Here is a 4,955-nt window from a genome sequence, read left to right on the forward strand (position 1 = left end):
TTTAATCCCAACACTTAGGAGTCAGAGGCAGACAGATCTCTGTGAGTTCAAGGTGTGGTGGCACACACCTTTAATCCCAACACTTGGGAGAGAGAGGCAGGCAGATCTCTGTGAATTCAAGGACAGCCTGTTCTACAGAGGGAGTTCCAGGACAGCCAAAGAGAGAGAGAACCTGTCTCAAAAAGCCAAAAATTAAAAGTAAAAATAAAAGAAATAGAGGTTAAAATAAAGTCATGTAAAGATGAAAAATACAGAGAGTCTGGATACTGTATGTTATTATGTTCTCTTTGAATTGTTTGAATGCTGAGGAAGGAGCAACAACTGCTAAAAGATATTTGTTTATAAATGCTGCTGAATTAATCCAAGATAGGTATTTTGAAAATACCTTGACTTCAAAATTGAAGTTCAAAATTGAAGTATGTTACTTTGGAGAGAGGTTTTGTTTTTGTTTCCACAGATAATGAGAGGATGTGGATTCATTCTGAGATAAGAATAATCAGGTTTGATCAAGAAAGATCACCTGAAAAATCGGTAGAAACAGATGGCCCAGATGTCTGAGTTCTACATCCAGAACAGTTCAAAGACTGCTGCCTGAGATGATCAAGCCTCACAGACTCCAGTCAGGACTTGATCATAATTCTAAATTATGGTCTTTAGGTCCCCATAAGATTATCAGTGCCTCCAACCAGCAGGAAGTAGCCTGGAAAACTAGGCCCACATTCCCAAAAAATGGACTATGGATATTTTCCTTTGTTTAGAATGTTGGTTACAAGTTGTTATGAATAATGGTCAGGAGAAAAGCTAAACAAAGGATATTAGATTCAGAGTTATTGACTTTCTTTTTTTTATATATATATATTTATTTATTATGTATACAATATTCTGTCTGTGTGTATGCCTACAGGCCAGAAGAGGGCACCAGATCTCATTACAGATGGTTGTGAGTCACCATGTGGTTGCTGGGAATTGAACTCAGGACCTTTGGAAGAGCAGGCAATGCTCTTAACCGCCGAGCCATCTCTCCAGCCCGAATTTCTTTTTTTTTAAAAAAAAAAAAGAGAGGGGAAGTGCTGTGGGAGAATGGTCTGTACCCTGTCAATTATATTTTAAATAAATGCTGATTGGCTAGTAGCCAGGCAGGAAGTAGAGGTGGGGTAATGAGAATAGGAGAATTCTGGGAAGAGAATGCAGTCTGCAGTCATGACCCAGCCACAGAAGAAGCAAGATGTGACTGCCTTGCTGAATAAGGTATGGAGCCATGTGGCTAACGTAGACAAGTATAATGGGCTAATATAAGCTGTAAGAATTAATAAGAAGTCTGAGCTAATGAACCAATCAGTTTATAATAAAAAAAGATTCTTATTTTGGTCACACATGCAAAATTTATTTTGTCCCCCAAGATAGTAACGTATTCACATGTTCCAGGTGGACTAAGATGAGGACACTTTGAGGTCATTCTTTAACCAGATATGGTAATTCACTCTCTCTCTTTCTCTCTCTCTCTCTCTCTCTCTCTCTCTCTCTCTCTCTCTCTGCATGTATGGCTACAGCTAAGCCCTTATGATTAGAGCTGTCTAGGAAACAGAACCTGGAGCATAGGAGTGTAGATGATCTTTGTGATCATGGTGGACATGGTCATCCACCAGCCATCAGAGAGTAGCTGCTAACCTGCCTCCAAACAATGGGGTCTGGAAACTTCCAGCACTCAGACTTTGTGCTTTTCTTGGGAGGTGCCATACACTTTTGTCTGACAGACTCTGGTCAATCTCCTTACTCCCAGTCTCCCTCCTGAGTCATCTGTTATGACTAATTCACAGAACCAGTACCATCCCAGGTGACTGCTCCATAGAAATGGTGCCACCCTGGGTCCCCTTTAATTATGTGCATTTGCCTCTCTGACAGGCCATACTACAAAGCTGTCCTTGGGGCAGCATGTGGCCCTGGTGTTGCATAGAGCATCACTGCTTGCTGTCCCCCACTTTTAATTCTGTTGATGTGATAAAACATCCTGACAAAAAGCTGGTGAAGGGTTTATGTGACTCGCTGTTCCAGATTATAGCTCGCCATTTGGGGAAAGTTGGGGCAGGAGCTCAAACAGCCGGTTATGCACCATCCACAGCCAAGAGAAGAGAGGACCCAGTGGATCCAAGACAACCCCCACAGACAACCTGCTCTGGGCGATCCCTCAGTTGAGGCTCTCTTCCCAGGTGAGTCTAGGTTGAGGCATGTAGACAGTTCAAATCTAACCTTTCCCCCTTCTATCCCACCTTGCCATCCTTTGGCCACACACTCTAGGTTCCAAACATGCTATCCCTTTCTCTGTGGTGTTGATAATCTGTTAGGACTTCCCCTCTGGATTCTTTCATTTTTCCCTATTACCTGGACTTTTTGGTACACATCATCTCATGTGTTACATGTTAAGATTTTGTTTGTTTGTTTTTGTTTATTTGGCTCTGATTAATTTTGAGACAGGATCTCTCAATGCAGCCCAGGCTAGCCTCAAACTCAAAATCTTTCTGTCTTAAGCTCCTGAGCGCTGGGCTTACATGGTGTGCCACTGTGCCTAGCTATGTGTTGAGGATTTTTATTGTTGTTGTTTGTTTGTTCAAGACAGGATTTTTCTGTAGTTTTGGAGCTGTCCTGGAACTCGCTCTGTAGATCAGGCTGGCCTTGAATTCACAGAGATCCACCTGCCTCTGCCTCCCGAATGCTGTGATTAAAGGCATGTGCCACCTCCACCCAACCTATGTGTTGAGTTTTATGAGTAAATCTGTCATGAATTTTGGGGAACACTGACCTTAGTTTCTCAATTATGTTGACAGTTAAAAAAACAAAAGGTTTGCCAGTTGTGGTGGTGCGTACTGGGAGGATTTGCCAGTTGTGGTGGCACACACCAAGAGGATTTGCTGAAGAAGGCAGAGGCAGGAGGATCACGAGTTCAGGGTCAACCTGGCCTACACATGGATGGGCAGTGGTAGTACACACCTTTAATCCCAGCACTCAGGATGCAGAGGCAGGTGGATCTCTGTGAGTTTGAGGCCAACCTGATCTACAAAGCGAGTTCCAGGCCAGGTTCCAAAGCTACACAGAGAAACCCTGTCTCAAAAAACAAAACCAAACACCAACAAAGCTTGGATTCTCATTCTATGTTTCTCACTTCGTTTATACCTCTCTGAAGGCCATTCAATAAATGCTCAGGCATTTTTTTTCTTTCCTTTTTGAGAGCCAGGCATCTGGTAGACCTGAAGGATTCATCTGTGACACCACTACCCTGCTCTTAGGGAGCCTAGTGACCAGTAAGAAGGGTGGGTACTTATCAGATAATCACACTCGTGCATGTTTAATTACACGTGAAGATAAAGGCGCACTGGAAGGGTGGTGTGGGAGACACCATTAGTGACAGTTTTAAACAAAGAGACTGCCCTAGATTGGGGGTCCCGGTGAGAACCTTCCCCAAGGAAGTGCTCCGTGAACTGTGATCATGAGAAGGAGCAGAAAACAGGTGGGGGAGCTGCGTGTGTGTGAATGTGACAGCCAGAGGGGCAGAGGAGGGGAAGGATCACGGAGAGACTCACTGGGAGGTCAGCTTGGGCTTCAGCCTCAGAGTGGAAAATATTCAGCAAGAACGTGGTGACACACACAGATTTGTGCATTAGACAGTCTTTCTGGTGACCACATGAGGAAGCTATGGGGAGGGCAGTAGGAGGCTCCAGTGCTGTGCTTCTCAGCCTGTGGGTCGTGACCCCTTTGGGGTTGAGTGATTCTTTCACAAGGGGCACATATCAGATACCCTGTATATCAGACATTTACATTACAATTTATACCAGTAGTAAAATTACAGTTATGAAGTAGCAATGGAATAATGCTATGGTTGGGGTCCCCACAACATGAGTAACTGTATTAAAGGGTCACAGCATTAGGAAGGCTGAGAACCCGTGCTCTAGTGGGTACACAGAAAATTCATGAAGGTCACTTGACTGGGGTGATGGCAGTAGAAAAAGGGAGCTGGATTGGGTTTCTTAAAAACCAAAGAGTAGAAAGTTTCAAAGAGGTAACCAAACTTCAAGGCAACTAGGAGTTATTAAGTGAGGTTTATCCCAATGGGAATGATACATTTTTAAAGGGGAAAATGCCAGCTCTTGGGCATTTTCAGGCAGCCCTAAGTGCACAGCTATCTCATGAGTGAGTCGTTCCATCCCATGAACCTCAGATATGGCTGGGGAGGCATCTTGGGGGAAGTTTACATATTCATATCTTGTCTGTGGGTGGCCAACATTGTTGCTACTTCTACCGTCCAAATACCCATAACATTCTTTGGTGTCTCTGTGTGGGGGATACACTGTTTCTAAAACCACACTGGAGAGGGGCTGACCTTGGGGTGAGAGGCTTACAATAAATTGGGAATTCTGGGAATCTTACCCCAGGAATGCTGGCTTCTTTCCACGCTGTGACTGTCTTGTGAACTTTAGGATTTGGCAGTCGGTCAAACCAAATAGCTCCCGGCACAAGAGTCAACAGGGTCCAGAACAATCTGCTTCATGGCCTCGCGCCTCCAAGGGGCATGTCTATTCCTTTCCTCTTTCTGTTAAAGTGGATTCTCTTTCCCAAGAATCTATCTGGACTATTTTTTCCCTTACTTTCCTGTTTGTGTGTGCACGTGCATGTACATGTGATATGTATGCTGGGTGCACATGTGTATTGTGTGGGTGCATGCAGAGACACGTGGGTTCCCTCCTCTATCACTCTTTACCTTATCTTTTGAGGCAGGGTCTCTCACTGAACCTGGAGCTCACTCACTAGACTGGCCAGCTAACAATTCCTAGGAATCCCCCTGTCTCTGCCTCTCTGGTCCTGGTGTCACAGGCACACCACCACACTCAGCTATTTATGTGGGTGCTGGGGATCTGAACTCAGGTCCTTAGGTTTGAAGAGCAAGCAATTTACTTCCTAAGCCC

This window comes from Chionomys nivalis, chromosome 4 (assembly GCF_950005125.1).
Source record: "Chionomys nivalis chromosome 4, mChiNiv1.1, whole genome shotgun sequence".
Taxonomy (NCBI): Eukaryota; Metazoa; Chordata; class Mammalia; order Rodentia; family Cricetidae; genus Chionomys; species Chionomys nivalis.